The sequence below is a fragment of the Chiloscyllium plagiosum genome, unplaced genomic scaffold (assembly GCF_037043375.1).
Source record: "Chiloscyllium plagiosum isolate Xiang-an unplaced genomic scaffold, Cpla_swu_hap1 HiC_scaffold_42, whole genome shotgun sequence".
NCBI classification, from domain to species: domain Eukaryota; kingdom Metazoa; phylum Chordata; class Chondrichthyes; order Orectolobiformes; family Hemiscylliidae; genus Chiloscyllium; species Chiloscyllium plagiosum.
The window spans coordinates 62,714,954-62,735,756 of NW_028270180.1; the positions used below are offsets into that span (position 1 = coordinate 62,714,954).

Consider the following 20,803-nt stretch of genomic DNA (forward strand, 5'->3'; position numbering starts at 1 on the left):
CGCACTGGGAAAGGTTCAGGAGAGATTCACTCGGATAGTGTCTGGTCTGAACAGTTTCAGTCATGAAGAAAGACAGGACAGACTGGAATTGTTTGTCACCGTGCAGAGGAGTTTGCGAAAAGGCATGGTTAAGTTGTCCAAAATCATGAGCGGTATGTATTAGGTAGACTGAAAGTAGCGTTTCCCATAGACAGAGATATCGATCATAGGGGGCCCGAAATTTAATGAGAAAGACAGAAAGATTTATGTAGATGTGTGTAAAAGCATTTTAGGCCGGCAGGTGTTGGAATTTGCAACACTGTGTCTGTAAGGGTCAGGGAGGTAGGAACCCTTTTAACCTGAAGAAATATTCAGACGTGAATGTGTTCTGCCAATATCTATAAAGCTATGGGCTGAGCGATTCGGGTCGTTAAGCAGTTGTTCTTGACAAATGGAGCCACAATCGGCTGAAGTGTCTCCTTTGAAACTGTTGTCCTCGGTAGTATAATGGTTAGTGTCGCCGCATCTTATGCTGGCGATAGGAGCTCAATTCCTCGCTGGGGCAGTGTAAATGCTTTAAAACTGCCGCTCCGTTCCCAAGTGCGGGTTATTAGTGCATGTCCTTCCATTCTCCATGGGAAATGTCACAGGAAGGACAGTGTTGTCTGAATCAGCGTGGGGAAGGACTGCATCTCCCGGCGAGACAGAGTATCAGTGAAAGTACAAACACGTGACTTCTGCAACCTGCACCTCGTCTCTGTATTGGAGTCTAAACCATTTAATAGAAAGAATAAGGAAGCTGAAGAAGAAACAGGGTACACCAATTCAGATCTGAGTACATAATTTTTTTCCACAGGATCTTGAGGAAAACTGACAATCGGCTCTGAGAAAGAGTTTCATTCTCAGAACTGTTAGTTCACAGAGGAGTTTTGTACCACTTAGGCCCTTAAGAAATTGAATGACAATTTAACTGAAGACTTGGAATTTTACAACACACCAGGCGGTGAGTCACTTGCTGGAAACTGTGTTTACAAACAAGATGTTTGATGATTGATAATGATGTAATAGTCTGAAGGGCCTCTTGCCATGCTTTTAAAACTCAATGACTGTCATTTTTCAACTGAACCAATAAGGCAAAAACAAAGTCACGAAGAAAATTTGCAAGCATTGCATATGTCTTCCTTGTTGTGAAAGTGGTGAAATTCAGCTCTTTCACTGCTATTTCCCAATGTTGATTTCCAGTCAGGGAAAAATATTTGTTGTTCCTTATGAACATCGTAAATTGAACATGAGTTCTTGACATTACAAAACAGCAAAGAAACTAGCTTTCGCACCGCTGCTCATTCATCAGGTGGTTGTGGAGTACACAGTTGTAAGACACAGAATTTATAGCACAAGTTTACAATGTGATGTAACTGAAATTATACATTGAAAAATACCTTAATTGTTTGCTCAGTCTCCAATCTATTAGAATGACTGTGTTAGCTTCACTTCTTTCATATGTAAAGCGCAAAACTTTTTATTTTGAAGTTACATTCTCAGATGAACTTTAACAATTGGTGTTAGCCCCCGTGCGCTGCTGTCTGTTCCATAATGTTTAGACTGATACTAATTGTATAAAATGAGTTAACAGAGACTTACATGGATTCACGCAGTTTATGAGCAAAGTAAAATGTAACTCTGCAAGTACAAATTCACCCCACAAACGTATATGTGTGTGTGTGTGTGGGGGGGGGGGGGGTGGGGGGGGGTCTCTGTTTGTAGACAGGGTAATGGGATTATCTGTACTGTGACATGAGCCCTGGGTCCCGGCTGAGACCATCAGCATAGGTGTCGAACTTACCTATCCGCCTCTGCTCAGGCACTTTCAGCTGCTACCTGTTCCGAAGTCGCCTTAGCTGATGGTCACCCAACGGTCTGAGGTCGAATGTACAACATAAAACATAGAACATAGAACAATACAGCACAGAACAGGCCCTTCGGCCCACGATGTTGTGCCGAACATTTGTCCTAGCTTAAGCACCTATCCATGTACCGATCCAATTGCCGCTTAAAGGTCACCAATGATTCTGACTCTGCCACTCCCACAGGCAATGCATTCCATGCCCCCACCACCTCTCTGGGTAAAGAACCTACCCCTGACATCCCCTCTATACCTTCCACCCTTCACCTTAAATTTATGCCCCCTTGTAACACTATGTTGTATCCGGGAAAACGTCTCTGACTGTCTACTCTATCTATTCCTCTGATCATCTTATAAACCTTTATTAAGTCACCCCTCATCCTTCGCCTTTCCAAGGCAACTATTGAGTGTCCTTGATAATTATGTACCTGTCAGGCAGGAAGGAAAGGGTCGTGCGAGGGAGCCGTGGTTTAATAAGGAATTGGAATCCCTTGTTAAATGGAAGAGGGCGGCCTATCTCAAGATGAGACGTGAAGGTTCAATTGGGGCGATTGAGAGTTATAGGGTAGCCAGGAAGGACCTGAAGAGAGAGCTAAAAGCAGCAAGGAGGGGACATGAAAGGTCCTTAGTCGATAGGATTAGGGAAAACCCTAAGGCTTTCTATAGGTATGTTAGGAATAAAAGAATGACTAGGGTAGGAATAGGTCCAGTCAAGGATAGTAGTGGGAAGTTGCGTGTGGAGGCGGAAGAGATTGGGGAGACACTGAATGAATACTTTTCTTCAGTATTTACTCAGGAACAGGGCATTGTTGTAGATGAGAATACTGAGTCACAAATAAGTAGAATGGATGGCTTTGAGGTATGTAGAGAAGAGGTGTTGGAAATCCTGGAAAAGGTGAAAATTGATAAGTCCCCTGGGCCTGATGGCATTTATCCTAGGATTCTCTGGGAAGCAAGGGAGGAGATTGCAGAGCCATTGGCCTTGATTTTTATGTCCTCTTTGTCTACAGGAGTAGTCCCAGAAGACTGGAGGATAGCAAATGTGGTTCCCTTGTTCAAAAAGGGGAGTAGGGATAGCCCTAGTAACTATAGGCCGGTGAGTCTCACTTCTGTTGTGGGCAAAGTCTTAGAGAGAATTGTAAGGGATAGGATTTATGCACATCTGGATAGGAATAATGTGATCAAGGATAGTCAGCATGGTTTTGTGAAGGGCAAGTCGTGCCTCACAAACCTTATTGAATTCTTTGAAAAGGTGACGAAGGAGGTTGATGAGGGGAAAGCGGTAGATGTGGTATATATGGATTTTAGTAAGGCGTTTGATAAGGTTCCCCATGGTAGGCTACTGCAGAAAATACGGAGATATGGCATTGAGGGTGAATTGGAGGTTTGGATTAGGAATTGGCTGGATGGAAGAAGACAGAGGGTAGTAGTTGATGGCAAAGTTTCTTCATGGAGTGCCGTCACTAGCGGTGTTCCGCAAGGATCTGTTTTGGGACCATTGCTGTTTGTCATTTTTATAAATGACCTGGAAGAGGGGTTAGAAGGTTGGGTGAGCAAGTTTGCGGATGATACGAAAGTCGGAGGAGTTGTTGACAGTGAGGAAGCATGTGGCAGGTTACAGCAGGATATAGAGAAGCTGCAGAGCTGGGCAGAAAGGTGGCAGATGGAATTCAATGTAGCTAAGTGCGAGGTGATTCACTTTGGGAAGAATAACAAAAAGATGGGGTACTGGGCTAATGGTCGGATACTTGGTAGTGTGGATGAGCAGAGGGATCTTGGTGTCCATGTACACAGATCTCTGAAAGTTGCCACCCAGGTAAATAGTGCGGTGAGGAAGGCATATGGCGTACTGGCTTTTATTGGTAGAGGAATTGAGTTCCGGAGTCCTGAGGTCATGATGCAGTTGTATAAGACTCTGGTACGGCCGCATCTGGAATATTGTGTGCAGTTTTGGTCGCCATACTATAGGAAGGATGTGGAATCATTGGAACGGGTGCAGAGGAGGTTTACCAGGATGTTGCCTGGTATGGAAGGAAAATCGTATGAGGAAAGACTGAGGCACTTGGGGCTGTTTTCACTAGAGAAAAGAAGGTTTAGGGGTGACTTGATTGAGGTGTACAAGATGATTAGGGGGTTAGATAGGGTAGACAGTATGAACCTTTTCCCGCGTATGGAGTCGGGTATTACAAGGGGGCATAGCTTTAAATTAAGGGGGGGTAGATATAGGACTGATGTTAGGGGTAGGTTCTTCACTCAGCGAGTCGTTAGTTCATGGAATGCCCTGCCAGTAACAGTGGTGGACTCTCCCTCTTTATGGGCATTTAAGAGGGCATTGGATAGGTATATGGAGGATAGTGGGTTAGTGTAGTTTAGGTGGGCTTGGATCGGCGCAACATCGAGGGCCCAAGGGCCTGTACTGCGCTATATTCTTCTATGTAAAAGGCCTAGCACTCTCCAGCTGTCCTCGTACGACCTATTCTCCATTCCAGGCAACATCCTGGTTAATCTCCTCTGCAACCTCTCCAAAGCTTCCACATCTTTCCTAGAGTGAGGCGACCAGAACTGCACACAATACTCCAAATGTGGCCTGACCAAGGTCCTGCATAGCTGCAACATCCCCTCACGACTCTTGAATTCAATCCCTCTGCTAATGAACCCTAATACACCATAGGCCTTCTTACAAGCTCTATCCACTTGAGTGGCAACTTTCAAAGAGCTATGACCATAGACCCCAAGATCCCTCTGCTCCTCCACCATATTAAGAACCATACCGTTAACCCTATATTCTGCATTCTTATTTGTCCTTCCAAAATGGACGACATCACACTTGACAGGGTTTAACTCCATCTGCCACTCCTCAGCCCAGCTCTGCATCATATCTAAGTCCCTTTGCAGCCGACAACAGCCCTCCTCACTATTCACAACTCCACCAATCTTCTTATCGTCTGCAAATTTACTGACCCACCCTTCGACTCCCTCTTCCAAGTCATTAATAAAAATTACAAACAGCAGAGGACCCAGAACTGATCCCTGCGGAACTCCACTTGTAACTGGGCTCCAGGAGGAATATTTACCATCTACCACCACTCTCTGACTTCGACCGGTTAGCCAATTCTCTATCCAACTGGCCAAATGTTCCCACTATCCCATGTCTCCTGACTTTCCGCATAAGCCTACCATGGGGAACCTTATTGAATGCCATACTAAAATCCATGTACTCTACATCCACTGCTCTACCTTTATCCATATGCTTGGTCACCTCCTCAAAGAATTCAATAAAACTTGTAAGGCAAGACCTACCCCTCACAAATCCGTGCTGGCTGTCCCTAATCAAGCAGTGTCTTTCCAGATACACATAAATCCTATCCCTCCGTACCATTTCCATTACTTTGCCTTCCGCCGATGTAAGACTAACTGGCCTGTAATTGCCGGGATTATCCCTATTCCTTTTTTTGAACGGGGCACAACATTCGCCACTCTCCTGTCCCCTGGTACCACCCCCGTTGACAGTGAAGACGAAAAGATCATTGCCAACGGTTCTGCAATGTCCTCTCTTGCTTCCCACATAATCCTAGGATATATCCCGTCAGACCCGGGGGATTTGTGTATCCTCAAGTTTTTCAAAATGCCCAACACATCTTCCTTCCTAACAAGTATCTCCCCTAACATGCCAGTCCGTTTCATACTCCCCTCTTCAACAATACGGTCCCTCTCATTTGTAAATACTGATGAAAGGTACTTATTCAAGACCTATCCTATCTCTTCCGACTCAGTACACAGTCTCCCACTACTGTCCTTGATCGGACCTACCCTCGTTCTCGTCATTCTCATGTTTCTCACATACGCATAAAGGCCTTAGGGTTAACCTTGATCCTATACGCCAAAGATTTTTCATGCCCTCTCTTAGCTCTCCTAATCCCTTTCTTCAGCTCCCTCCTGGCTATCTTGAATCCCTCCAATGCTCTGTCTGAACCTTGTTTCCTCAGCCTTATGTAAGCCTCCTTCTTTGTCTTTACTAGATATTCAACTTCCCTCGTCAACCAAGGTTCCCTCATGCGACCATCTCTTTCCTGCCTGACAGGTATATACATATCAAGGAAACGTCGTATCTGTTCCTTGAAAAAGTTCCACATTTCAATGACATCCTTCCCTGACATCCTATGCTCCCAACTTATGCTCCTCAGATCATGTCTTGCAGCATCGTATTTACCCTTCCCCCCAATTGTAAAACCGACCAGGTTTCATCCACCTATCTCTCTCCATAACCAAGGTGAAAGTCACAGAATTGTGGTCACCATCACCAAAATGGTAACCCACTAACAAGCCCATCACTTGTCCTGGTTCGTTACCGAGTACCAAATCCAATATGGCCTCCCCTCTGGTCGGACAATCTACATACTGAGTTAGAAAAGCTTCCTGGCACACTGCATAAACACTGACCCGTCCAATCTACTTGATCTAAAGAGCATGCAATCAAAATTTGGGAAGTTGAAATCGCCCATGACGACTACCCTGTGGCTTCTGCACCTTTCCAAAATCTGTTTCCCAATCTGTTTCTCCACATCTCTGCTGCTATGAATGTCCTGGACCATTGAAGTGTTCCCCAACAGAGAAGGGGCAAACCAGTCTGTTAATTGATGTGCAGTCGTCATTCATCCTTTCTGTAGCATCTGCTCGGTTTCACCAAAGTACCATGCCTCAAAGCATTCTTGCCTGCAGTGTGTTTTTTTTTAGTTTAACGTCAGTCTAAACATTATGGCACAGACACAGCACATAGGGACTAACACCTTCAACAAATTATCTGGGTTGAGACTAATTATTAAAATTCACCTGAAAGTGTAACTATGAAAAGAACGTTTTGCGATTTACATAAGAAAGAAATGAACCTAACGTAGTCATTCTAACAGATGGAAGACTTAACAAACAATCAAGTTATTTTTCAATGTATAATTTCAGTTACGTCACACTGCGAACATTTGCTATAAATTCTGTATCTTACAACTGTGTACTCCACAAACACCTGATGAAGGAGCAGCTCTCCAAAAGCTAATGCTTCCAATTAAACCTGTTGGACTATGATCTGGTGTTGTGCGATTTTTCACTTCATATTAGAATGCGGATCTCACAATTAAAACAGAGATGAGGAAGCATTTATTCTCTCAGATAGTTCTGTATTATTTCTTGTTGCAGAAGGCTGTTGAGTAAGGGTCATTAGGTGTAATCAGATTCAGATTGGCAGATCTTCAAACAGCAAAGACCTCCAGAGTTACGGTTCGGCAAGACAGGAAAGAAACGGGCGTGAGCAATGATCCCGTTTGGCAGGAAGAACGAGGTGAAAAAGTACAAACTACAGAGTGATGGGGAAGGAATTGGTCAGGAACACTGGGACGGGAGAGGCTTAATGCTTCCTTTCTTTGCTGTAACTGGACACTGGTGTTGAAGTCTCAAATGGGACAATATTAGCCAAGTGGGTGAAATCTTACTTTCTGCTTGCTTTCTCCCGAGGCCTGTGTCACTCTTGGGGAAATGTGTCTGCGTGCTTCAGTCTATGGGTAAAAATGGAATTCACTGCTGCTTCATTCAGCCACACGGGTATTAGAACGAAACATCTGTTAATGACATGCGTTTAAAGACTCTTGCATTAATCTGCGGTTATTGATCCACAATTTAGATTCAGCCCCTACAGTTAACTTGCTGTCTTCTCCAGTTCTTCATCGTTCAATGTGATGCATCAAGTGTGTGTATAACGAGAGGGAGCTTGTTTCCCACATCTTGTGTTTATGTGTGTCTTATGTCCAGCCTTCACCAATGGCTAGAGCAAGGGGAAAGGATGAGACCGATGTGTAAATCTGTCCGTGCCCATGCACGGCACCCACATCAGTAATTCGCTACTGTGCATTTACAGCAGTTATCGGTACTCCTACACCCAGCCCCCTGCCCCTTTTGAAATATCTCCATTGTTTTGTGCTGTGTCTCTGTGCTCATTTCACCAAGGTGAATCACTTCTACCCAACCTGCTACAGATTTCATCTGACAAAACACTTATTAAGAATCCCATGCATAAACATGCGCTTCGCAACTCTCGTTATTTGGTTTTCATGGATCTCTTTCAGACAATAAAAGTTCACGGCAACTTGACTTGGAAAAGAAAATGGCGCTCCTTTTAATTATTCCAATTCAATCTACATTTCAATGCAGTATAGGCAACAGGCTCAAATTATTCTTTGAGACTTTATAATAGCGTCGATTCATATAAACACACTATTGGAGTTCCAATTTCAATAAGACAGCTGTGATCATCCAAAAATCGCAGCATTGAGAATTACTGGTAACGGCGACGAGAGTGGGATCCGAACCCACGCATGCAGAGCACAATGGATTAGCAGTCCACCGCCTTAACCTCTCGGCGACCTCGTCAGATGCGGGTCGATCTCTCTGATCTTATGAATAAGTGAATTGTGTAAATTATGCACACCATAGATATTTCTCCTTGGTATTGGTGAAATGATAAATAGCACAGTATGGTTCCAAGAGTATCGTCTGACATCTGGGTGTGGGACAAGCGCACTCCAACTGTGAAACTCTGCTCACAGTGATTAGAGCAAAAATGAAAAAATGGCTATGCAACAAGATCTGTTGAATTCTGTGAAGATTTGAAGTCAATGGAGTGGAGAGCCGGTGACAGCAGGAGATGTAATTTTTGTGTGTGAGGAATTGTTTTCCAAACTGGAGGAGAGTGCATAGTGCTCAATATCATTATTCTGAACATCTTTCTTCCGCTCAGATATTTTTGACACGCCCTTGTGTACAGGACAGACAATTTCAAAATCCTAAATAATTCTAAACTGACAATTGAATTCAACAATGCAAAAACCTTGATCTGTATCATTTTCCTGGTCCGTGCGACACCAAGTCACTGTATGATCACAGCAACACAGTGAGCAAGTGTCAGAAAGAAAATGAGTGTAGTGCCAGAGCGCATACTGGGAGCAACAGTTGACACACAGGGAAGTGCATTTCCCATAACATGAACTCTTCCCAAACAGCAGACTGTGGTGGAAGAATTCAGAGTGGTTTACACTTTGGAATTTGATACCAGAGACACAATGGAGATCTGTCATTGAGTCTGTTCAAGATGACGATTTTAATATTTCTATGAAAAACAAAATAAAAGACTCATAGGTCAGGGAATGCAAATGTTGAAATTGAACATTTCAACAAACTACGCATCTTTGCAATGAGTAGCTCACTACATTCCTCAAACGGGGTCAGAAACACTGGTGAAGATGATCGCATAATGCCAGTTACCAGCTATGGAATCAGAGAAACACGGTTCCTTATCGTTAAGGTACAGCCAGAAATGTAGAGGTAAACATTACTGTGTCGCTTCAGTGCTGCAAGTTACCAGTGCAAGGTATCTCTGTGCCAGTATAGTGGGCTGTGCTCTGCCGAAGTTTTAAGTTTGAGCCTCACATGGAGCAGCTTCGATTTGTCGTCGTGTTGAGGGGTACCGATGGAAGGTGATATTGAGCAAAGTCAAGTTTATGGAAAAGTACCAGTTTTTGTGGATTGAGAAACGACCTTTTCTGGATAATGACACCTTATTCAACAAACATACTACAAATATTTAAAACGTGAAGAGACATGTGTGGAGAGAGAGCCGAAGGTGATGTTTTAGGAGATGGATGACGTTTCCCATGTGACTGCGTTAAATTCCGGGAAAATCGATGTTGAGCTGGTTTCATGTTATGCACTTTGTTGCAAACTCGCATTTGTCATTGTAATAATCAAAAAAAAGACTGTTCGCAAAGGACCGTCGGAATATTGCTTTCAATTTTAGTCTGAGCATCTTTCAGCTGAATTGGTGATCTGCAGAGAAGTACAGAGGGTTAAAAATACAAAAAAAGACAGGGTCTACTTGGTGGTGGAGATAAGAAAGCGTGAAATACACCTAATATCATGTGAATGTGATCAAGTCTTCAAAGTAGGTGTTGCGTCTCCAAGTGACGATTCTATTGCTACTCATTAGGATGCAACTTCTGCCTGCAGTTATTTTATGACATCAGCCCCATTTAGAATGTTTCACCTTGAATAATACGCTACTCCTTTCAAATCCATGAGCTTTTTATACTCAGTCTTATTCAGCTGTATGTGTTCATGAAATGCCTTTGTGTCTGAAAACAACCAAATTCGAAATTAAACCACACCCACACGTTTTCTTTCTTTCAATGGTAAATTCCTTCCTTGTCCGTTTGTTCGTGCTTCTTTTAAAACACTACGAATTCAGAAATCTACGTTTTATTTATGGAAAGTCATTCAGGATTTCAGTAACTATATTGAGTGGAAGAAACTCTCATCCAATCTTTTCTTAATCATTCACTAATAGGTTAGAAGCTCTAACTAATGTTGTTGATTCACTCGAAAGAGGGAATTTCCCCGATTTAGTCACTTCAAACCACACATTATGTGAAAATCTCTTTTGTTTACTTTTAAACTTGAGTGTTTCTGGTCCATCATTTCCACATCTCGTGAATAAATTCCTTCATTCTGTCTATCATGCCGATGAAACCATTTCTATCCCTTCTGATGTCTTTATGTCCCGCGAAACCCCGTCCCTGGGCTTCCTAATATCTTGATATTCAGTAAGCAGTGTCTGTGCCTTTTATAACCTCTTCACATGTCTTTGGTGGAGAATGAGGACAAGGATTACACACAATGCTCCCACCGAGGGTGACCTAAAGATTTCCCAGTTACGTGATGAACTCTTTGCTTTTTAAATATAATTTCTCTAAATCTCCATGACCTGAGTGAGTCTCAGCTATTTCTAATGGTAACTGAAGTTCAAATACATCACAGTCAGGCTCTAGTCATTCCAGTGCAGACGGATTTTGGACAGTAAATATCATTATGAAATGTCACCATGGATCTGAAATCAACACTTTCCACATAGTAATTGTCGTAGCTATCGTATCGTATGTCCGTGTTCTTGCCCACTTTGTTCATCAATTCATGTGTCCCTGTATTGAGTTCTACTGAATTATTAATTTGTGAATGGAGACATTCACTCCACCTTTTAATCGAAACTCCATGGAGCATTGAATAATTGTACGTATATGTTTCCAGAGGACAATCCTGCCATTAATGTGATGAATCAGTGAACTTTCTCCAAGTATCCTCGAAGGCAAGGTTTTCCTTCGACAGTTTAGGAGATTAATACAGCACTGAAGCCCATGTGCGCGTTCATTAAAACTAAAGCAGATGCAGCAAGAGTTTCAGACTAAGATTTTGCAATCTGCTTGCATTGCCTGTCCTAAAAGTTACATTCCAAATTGTGGTATGTTTGTGAATGATAGCATTTTAGGAATCTTGAGCAATGACATTTAAATTTTGCCAGAACACTATCATTCCCTGTTCTCTCTTTCCCTTATGGTTCTCCATTTTATATCCTGTATTTCCTCAGTTTATCTTACTCTTTCAACAATTCAAACAATCTCGCTCCTGATTACCAATCTGAGAGAATACCATAATTTTGTTAATTTATATACCGTGCAGCTGTAGGGCACCGTGACCAAGTGAAAAGGCATTGGTCACGTGAACCAAGTAGCGGTAGCTGGCTGGTGCATTCTGAACATTCGATCGCAGTCATATTCAAAACATTTAACATAATCTTGAGCCAAATCATATTCGTAGAAAATAATAAAAAAAAAGCGAAAGAACCGCCGATGTTGAAAATCAACCAAAAATAGAGGTCGCTGGAAAAGTTCAGGAAGTCTGGCAGCATCTGTGGATGGATGGACCCAGTGGAGCTGAAACGTAAAGTGTGATTCATCTGCACAAATGCTTCCAGCTCTGCTGGCATCTTTCCATGCCACCGCAGGAAGGGTAAAACCAGCGTCCATACCACTCCACGCATCTCTGTCCAAGGCCCCAAGGGATCCTTCCACATTCGTTAGAAATTCAAACATACCGCTTCCAATGTCATCTACTGCATCCGTTGCACCCAGTGTGGTCTCCTCTACGTCAGGGCGACAGGTTGCCTTCTTGCAGATCATTTCAGAGAACATCTCTGGGACACCCGCACCCACCAACTTCATCATCCCGTGACTGAGCACTTCAAAACCTCCTCCCGCTCCATCAACGACGTACAGGTCCTGGGCCTCCTTCACTGCCAAAACATAACCACCCAATACCTGGAGGAGGAACACCGTACATTCCACCTTAGGACTCTGTCAACCTCACGGGATAAGTCTGGATTTGAACAGTGTCTCATTTCTCTTCCCCCAAGTCCCCAGCCTCAAACTTGGCACCGCCACCTGGGCCTATTCCATCACTGCTCCTTCTAACCTATCATCTTCTCCCTCACCTTCATCCAACTATCGCTTTCCCAGCTAACTCCCCCCCCCCCCAACCCCACACCCCTAACATTTATCTCTCAGTCCCGAATCACATGCCTTATTCCTGGTGAAGGGCTTATGCTTGAAACGTGGACTCTCTTGATCTTCGGAAGCTGACTGACCTGCTGTGCTTTTCCAGCACCACACTCCCGACTCTGATCTCCAGCATCTGCAGTCCTAACTTTCTCCTAGGAATAATAAATGACGTCGGAGTGAAGTTGCTCCTGGATTGCAGTGATCACAGTGTGACTGAGTTTTGCGTTTATTTTGGGTGAGGGCAGGCTGGATCTGAGACGAGCGCTTCACACCGAAACAACGGGAATGGTATCAGATAGCGAAGCTAGGGCGGGCTGAAGTGAAGTGGAAAATTCTGTCAGAAGGTAGATCAGTGCAACTGCATCTTATCACCCAGACTGTAAAAGACATGCAGAAGGAGCACATCAATTTCAGTGCAGGCACAATGACAGGTAAAGTAGAAAGGAGACAATACAACACACTGAGATGGAGTGGAATTATTTAATATTGAAGCTATTTTACACACAGACTGCCCACACATTGGAAACAAGGAATTTCCTGCAGTGTAACAGCGATATTTGCCTGCGACATCACAATTCCGAGAGACACTGACATATTATCTTCTGTAGCAGCGTGGCCAAGGAAAAGCATGATTGACCCATCAATCAGAATTCAATACTTCAAAACTCTCCTCTGCACCGTCCAAACTATTTGCTGCTCCTTTAGTCAGATCCCATTCGTTTCACAGTGTATCTTTTTCTGCTTCCTGCCTCACGTAAACACTTGAAACCTGATCTAATCACAAGTGTTTCCACTTTAACCCATCTTTTGTAACTCCTGAGCTGACACAGGTACGAGTGACCGATTGGCCTTCTCGAGCGCTCTCACTCTGGTATGATCTGAATGATAAAGTGCACTGTGTCTGATCCGCAGGACACACTGCAGAATTTCCCCACGCGGGATGGTGCTGTTTATCCTATCCCAGCGGACTGAGCTGACTCCATTGATAGAGCTGTCTCCATTGGCAGAGTACCACACAGTAACAGTGAATATCTTTTGATGTCATCCTCGAAGGTACATGCTCCAAAAGCTGAAGACTGCGGGAAACTGCTGTGGTCAGCGCGAACACAGAGGCCCAGCGGGAGCCTGGTGGGCCCATACACTAGAAATTAATTAATAAAAAGATTCTCTTTTTAGAAGAATCCGATTCAGACCATCGTCTTAACACCTCCTGGGGAGAAAATGGATGTGGGAGGGCGGACAGTCTCAATTAGTTCCAGCATTTACAATCTTTGTCCATGTGACAACAAAAGCAGAAACCTGGAACTGTTTATCTTGCTTCTGAAAAACAGGCTAATAAATTTTGAAGAGCTTAGATATTTCTTCCTGGTGTTCATGAAATGATCAAGAGCAGATTACGGTTCCCTGAGTATGGTCTGACTTCTGGGTTATGGACTGTGATATTCTGCTCACATAATCTGAACACATACAAAGAAATGGCTCAGTGACAAGATCTGTTGAATCGGAATTAATGAAGAACAAAAGCTGATGGAATGAAAAGAGCCATCAGAGCGAGAATGTAGCAAGTTTATTTTCCAGACCCGAGGAGAGTGCACAGTGCTGTTTCCAGGAGTCAATATCTGTATAAGTTGACCGAATCAGTGTTGGTTGTTATTGTACTGCATCTGTTGTACAATAGTGCAAAAGCACGGAACCTTTGTGTAGAGGGGACAATTTCAAAATCCTCAACGAGGCAATACACACAAATGAGGTAAACAACAAAATAACCACACAAATTAGTGTTACGTCATGGGGTAGACGTCCTTGCTCAAATTTCGCTCAAAATCGCTCTCTGTCTAATTCCTAAGACTGAGATTCGAACAGTGAAAGGTATATCAATTCAAACTGCTCTGATCTCACAACTTCAGCAGTTCATATGCCACCTTGTGTATGTCTGACAATAGTAATTGATCCCTCACTGTGTTACTTCAGCACACGTAGAGAAAAAAATAACTGGAAGGACAACAGTCATGTATGTGAGTGTGATTTTTTCCCATTCTGTTGCAGCCAATTGATTCAGCTGTACTTGAAATTGCTTCCACCTTTTCTGTGTCGGTAATAAGATTGCATAGCTTAGAGGTGAGTTTTCATTCATTGAATTGGACTCGACATCCTATCTCAGATTGAAATTTAGTGGGATATAAACACATGATGAATGACAGGAGCAGCATTTATTGGAATATAAAGATATTAGGAATGACACGGCCAAAGATTCACTTGATACCATGTCGTTGGAAACGATGGAAATGAGTTTACTGAGTGATAAAGCCACTAGAAAAGAATAGAGGGTTTTAATGGGATGTGGCATAGATAAAGAATAATGCTGGAGCAATCAGGAAGGATTTAGTTGTGTCCGAAGAGAGGTCACCCAGCTGATGTGAAGTTGTTAAGCGTAAATTCGAGGGAAATTCCCTCATGTAGGTGAGTTTAAACTAGAGGCGAGAGCTTCAAACCCAGCGGGGCACGATAAAGATGTTTGTAGTAGGAATTCTTTATTCTGAGAGTTATTGAATTCGGAGATGAGTTTTCATAAATAATAGCATTTTAGCAGGTGATTCCAGAATATTTGAAAAGCGTGTGCTGGCACAGAAGGAGTGAATTAAACAGCGACAGGGATTCTGGGCTGCCTAGACGGGGATGCAAAAGGGAAATACTCTCGAATTGGTTAACATTCTGTGGAACGAAATTGCAAAGCACATGCAACTGAAAATATTGAATATAAGAAGAGCTGGTGGAGTTGGAAGGTGCAGCAGCTCATTCTACATGAAATATAATATAATGTAAATGCACTGAGCTGTTTGGTTTAGCTCTACATTGAATGGAAGTCTATTAGCTCAGTCCACTGACTAACTGGTTTATGACAAAAATGAGATCAGCAGCGTGGGATTAATTGTCTCACTATCTCATGTTTCCACAAGGATCATCATCTCCCCAGTAACCTGATCTGTAATATTGTGGTGCCTCTAGTGAGCAAGATTTGGCCTGTCGATGTAAAACATCATTATCATTGCCATCTGTTGTATTGAACATTTGGTCATAATCAACCGAAAGGGGAGTGAGTCCATTTAATATTCTTTTATCTCCGCTTGAAAAATCCTGCGTCAAGACTCAACCTGATTCTAGTTTGACCCCCTGTTCCTCCCAACAGCAAAACTACTTGTCCAGATCCTTCGTCAGATTTACTGACAACAGTCAAACTACACAAACAGATAAATCTAATAATTTCGATTGGTTTAATGAACTGTGCAGCTCTCAGGAAATGGAATGATATGAAACGAGTCAAACAGACATTCCCAGGATGTAATCCAGTGCTGGGTCAGCGATTTGAGGAAGGTCATCAAGCTGAAACTTAACCTCCGTTTCTTTATCCATAGATGGATATTCAATTGGGGAATACATCCAGATTTCTATTTAATAATTGGCATGTTTCTGAAAGACAAAACTTTTCCGCACGTCAGAAACTGGAGTTTTCAAATAAATGCTACTTTACTCACCATTGTTTTCAACAGCGTTTCTGTCTAATACTTCAATAATCCCTGGTCAATGTCAGTAACAACACCTTTAGATAAGCATTGAGCTTACAACCTTGGAATTTTATGCACCTTTCTGGACCAGGTGCTGACCAATTGCGCGACTGGAGCCGCAGACAGCGAACCTGTCACGTGACCTACATATACCATGGGAACTTTAACTCAACTCCTCTATTGCTGTTGTGATGATGAGATTCCCTACACTGTGGAAACAGGCCCTTCGGACCAACAGGTCCACACCAACCTTCCGAGGAGTGACCCAACCAGAACCATTTCCCCTCTGACAAATACACTATGGGCAATTTAGAATGGCCATACCTGACCTGCACAATATTTGGACTGTGGGAGGAAAATGAAACACCCGGAGGAAACCCACGCAGGCATGGTGAGAATGTGCAAACTCTACACAGACAGTCCACCGAGGCTGGACTAGAACTTGGGACTCTGTTGAGACAGCAGTGCTAACCACTGAAACATAACACTTTGGGATTTTTTGGTGGTGATGTGCTGCCGCAATAATACCTCAGTCACTCACCCTGCCTCATTTCCCTGAAACGTCTGGTTATGTAATTAAAGCGAATGCAGACAAGGTGAAACTGACATGAACCTATGATTATTGAAGCATCGGGTTCACGAAAATGATACAAAAGGGAGACAAAAATGTGAAAAATAGACTACATTGAAAAATGGGTTTCCGTTGGTTCCTGCGTTGTTTACAGACAATGTTAGATTGCCGCTGTCGCAGAGCTTTCCCTTCAATCAGCTTCAGTCAGCACATAATTCGAATCAATGAAACCTCACCAACTTCCTTCTGAAAGTTCAGACAGGTAACATGAAACTTATTGCATTCATCAATAATCTTCACCATTCCTACATTCAAGAAAACGATGCACAGTTTCCATGAACATTGAAGATATAAGAACGGTATGCAATAATAAATTCAATCACAGTTGAAATTGGAAAGTAGGAAGAATGCACAGAAAGCTTCAGCATGTCAGAATTCATGTGACCAGAACTGCAGACCAGAAGAGTGGAAATCTGCCCCTGAATCCCAATATCTACACGTTTGCTTGCTCCATGTACCCAGTTGGAAACCTGTGTGAAGATAGCTTGCAGTCTGACAGAGCGCCTGAGAGAATCCTTCACTATCTGATCTAAAGTTGCTATTGGAGCTGTCTATTCTGGCTGTGAGAGCAGTGGTATAAAGGGTAGGACTTTGATATTCCGTAGTGTCGATTCACATTGCCCTCATCAAATTATTGTTGAAAGCCCTCTGTAAGAAACAGCACAGAAACAGTGGAACAGAAGAAGGCTATTCCAAACACCTGTCCTTCCCGCCGTTTGATATCATTATGGCTGACCAAACACGTCAATGTCTTTCACCAGCTCATCCACAACAATTTGTCACACAACGGGATAAAGACATTTAAGCAATAAAAAAACTTCTGTGCAACTTTGGGAGAGAAATGTGTTTACAGACAGTGGGTTTCTGAAACTTGCAGGTTTTGCGGGTGATCACCCGATTCTGGTCTGATCATGTTTCAAACGATATGATTCCATAAAAACTTACAACCAAAAAGGTAAGGAATTGCCTCTGGTCAGTAGCAACGACAAGAACTCCAGACGACAGGGGGTGGCGATGAATCAGCACAACAATCAATGCTTCAGCTGAAAATTGAAGTAAACTCCAATTCTGGTGCGGTTCAAACCCACAAACCTTGAACAGGAAAGTTCCTAAAGTTGCAGAAATCTAACACGTTTTTCATTGCACCACAGAGCTGCACTCGCCACAATTTTACTGCACCCAAAGTTCCGGTTGTACTGGAGAAAATGTCAACAATCACCAGGAGATGCGGGGAGTTTTTCAATGAGTAGATCTTTTATTTGCAAGCAATAACTGTGACATTTAGAAAGCAAATTCTTGAATGCTGCTGAATGTCAGGGTCCATGGCATAGAGTCATTGAGATGTACAGCATGGAAGCATACCCTTCTGTCAACCCAATCTAGTCGCACCTGCCAGCACCTGGTCCATATCCCTCCATACCCTTCCTATACATATACCATCCAAATGCCTCTTAAATGATGAAATTGTACCAACCTCCACCACATGCTCTGGCAGCTCATTCCATTCACGTACCACTCTCTGCGTGAAAGATTACCCCTTAGATCTCTTTTATATCTTTCCGCTCTCACCCTAAACCTACGCCTTTTAGTTCTGGACTCCCCGACCCCATGGAAAAGACTTTGTCTCTTTATCATATCCATGCTCCTCGTAATTTTGTAAACCTGTATAAGGTCAACCCTCAGCCTTCGACGCTTCAGGGAAAACAGCCCCAGCCTGTTCAACCTCTCCCTATAGCTCAAATCCTCCAAACCTGGCAACATCCTTGTAAATCTTTTCTGAACCCTTTCAAGTTTCACAACATCTTTCCGAAAGGAAGGACACCAGAATTGCACGCACAATTCCAACAGTGGCCTAACGAATGTCCTGTACAGCCGCAACATGACCTCCCAACTACTGTACTCAATACTCTGACCAATAAAGGAAAGCATACCAAACGCCTTCTTCACTCTCACATCTACCTGCGACTCCACTTTCAAGGAGCTATTAAAATGGAATCCAAGGTCTCTTTGTTCAGCAACACTCCCCAGGACTTTCCCATAAAGTGTATAAGTCCTGCTAAGATTTGCTTTCTTAAAATGCAGCACATGGAATTTATCTGAATTCAACTCCATTACTTCATACCGTTTCTTTAATCATGTTTTGTTAGCTTATCAGAATGTCCAACTGTGTTAGTCAGAATTACCTCACTCCAGCTATACAATAAACCAATGGTGTTGGTTCCCATTGTCGTTCTACTTCTGCCACTATGAGTTTTTTTTAAAATTCTACTTAATATTATTCGACTGTCACTATTAGGTATTCTACTGCCACCTGTGCTACCATGATCTTCCATCCCAGACTAATGTCTCATGATTAGATATTTCGCGACCCCATCTATCACAATGTTTTCCTGTCCCAAGCTGAATCTCCAACCACTGATTAGATATATAATGTCGTATCCTGCTACAAGCGTCTCAAGCAGGCTGAATCTACTAGCAATTTATTATTTAAAGTCATGTCCTAAGTATTTATAGTCACGACTTGACCCAACCTGTCATGGTGATAGTTAGTAGGCCACCCTGACGTTACTAATTATTATTATCTCAGCTTGCCACAGGAACCTTTCAGCCTCAATCTGATTCTGCTAATTGGTGTAGGAGCATTCCACTATTCTCATGCCATCTTGCCACAGCGGCCCCATTTGCCCCAGTGACCTTTTGACGAGTGTAGAATTCCACACACCTCTTGTAACAGATCGCCAGTAGTTGCCATGCTTTTACCCTTCCCATGCTTTCATGCTCTGTATTTTCTGTACAGTGTTCTGATATTTCATCAGACATTTTCTTTATCTTCACTCACTTTTCAGTAGCGGGTCCTTATCCATGTGTGCTCGAGCTTCTCAAGTATTTGGCTAAATAGTCCTGAAATATTTGATGACTCATAGCTTTACCACACGTTCGAACAGTGAATTCCAAACAAACAACACTCTCAGAGTGAAAGCGTTCTTCCTATATCTCGTCTGAACATCCTCTCCCTTGTGTTTAACGGAGATCCCTCGTTGTTAACTCTTCTCAGAAGATGTTTATTGCTATCACACATACCGATCCCCTTAATGTGCACCTTAATCTCTTCCTCACTCAGTCTTCTCCGCTCTGAGTTAAACAACCTGAGATGAGCTCTTCTATTTTCGCCATGGCGATAGTGTCATGCTGGAAAAGTACAGCAGGTCAGGCAGCATCTGAAGAGCTGGAGAATCGACATTTCTGGCATAAGTCTTTCATCATGAATGAGTCGTGTGGGTGGGGACTGAGAGATAAATGGGAGGGGTTTGGGGTTGGGTGCAAGGTAGCTGGGAAATCGAATGGTGGATGGAGGCGGAGAAAATGTGATAAGTCAGAGGGGGAGGGATGAAAGGGTCCGGAGGGTGGTGCTAAGTTGGATGATGTGAGGGAAGGTGAAATGAGGAAGCCGTTGAAATCCACCTTTATCCCGTGTGGTTGCAGGGTCAAAAGGCAGAATATGAGGCGTTCATCTTCCATGCGTCAGGTGTTAACGGTTTGGTAGTAGCTTCTGCCCAAAACGTCGATTGTCCTGCTCTGCAATTCACATGACAGGAGAGATGTGAAAACCAACGACTAAAAAAAAGGACAAAAACGTATAGATTTAGAGTTAATGGAATTGGAAACATGTGCAGACAGAACCCATTTGGCCTGTTGAGTCTGCACTGCGTCGTGGAAGAGATTCACACTCCCCCACTCTATCTTTCTAAACCCGCATTTATGATCCACCTACAAAAATAGAAATTACTCCAACAGCTCAGCGAGCCAGGCCGCATCAGTGGAGAGAAATCAGAGTTAACATTGCGATTTATAAACGGTTCCGAGGAAGGGTCTGTTGACCCGAAATGGTCATTTTGTTTTCCCCCGAGCTGCAATTCTGACTTTTGTCTCTTATTTACAGCACTTACAGTCCATTCAGACTTTGTTTGCCATTTACCTAAATTGCACACCTTTGCACTGTGGGAAGGAATCGGAGCAGCCAGAGAAACTCACACGGGAGAGAGAGAACAGGAGTGTGCAAATTCCACACAGGCAGTCACACAAGTCTGAAATGGAAGGCGGGTTTCTGGCCCTGAAAGGCGCAGTTCTACCCAGTGAGCCCACCTAATATGCCAGCGCCCATCCTGGAAGCGAATTGAATCCAAACTCGTGCAGTGACAGGCGGTGGTACTACGCAGGAATGGTATACAAAAAGAAGCCTATTTGTGAATACTGGAATTTAACATTTGCTTAACTATCCGAACTCTTTTTTAAAATT

General features: G+C 43.1%; 1 non-coding gene across 1 annotated transcript; it reads right to left on the reverse strand.

The window, feature by feature from the left end:
• Window positions 1-8,217: 8,217 nt before the first annotated feature.
• Window positions 8,218-8,299, reverse strand: trnas-gcu (transfer RNA serine (anticodon GCU)). The gene has a single exon. It is a non-coding gene; the product is annotated as a tRNA-Ser (tRNA).
• Window positions 8,300-20,803: the final 12,504 nt, after the last annotated feature.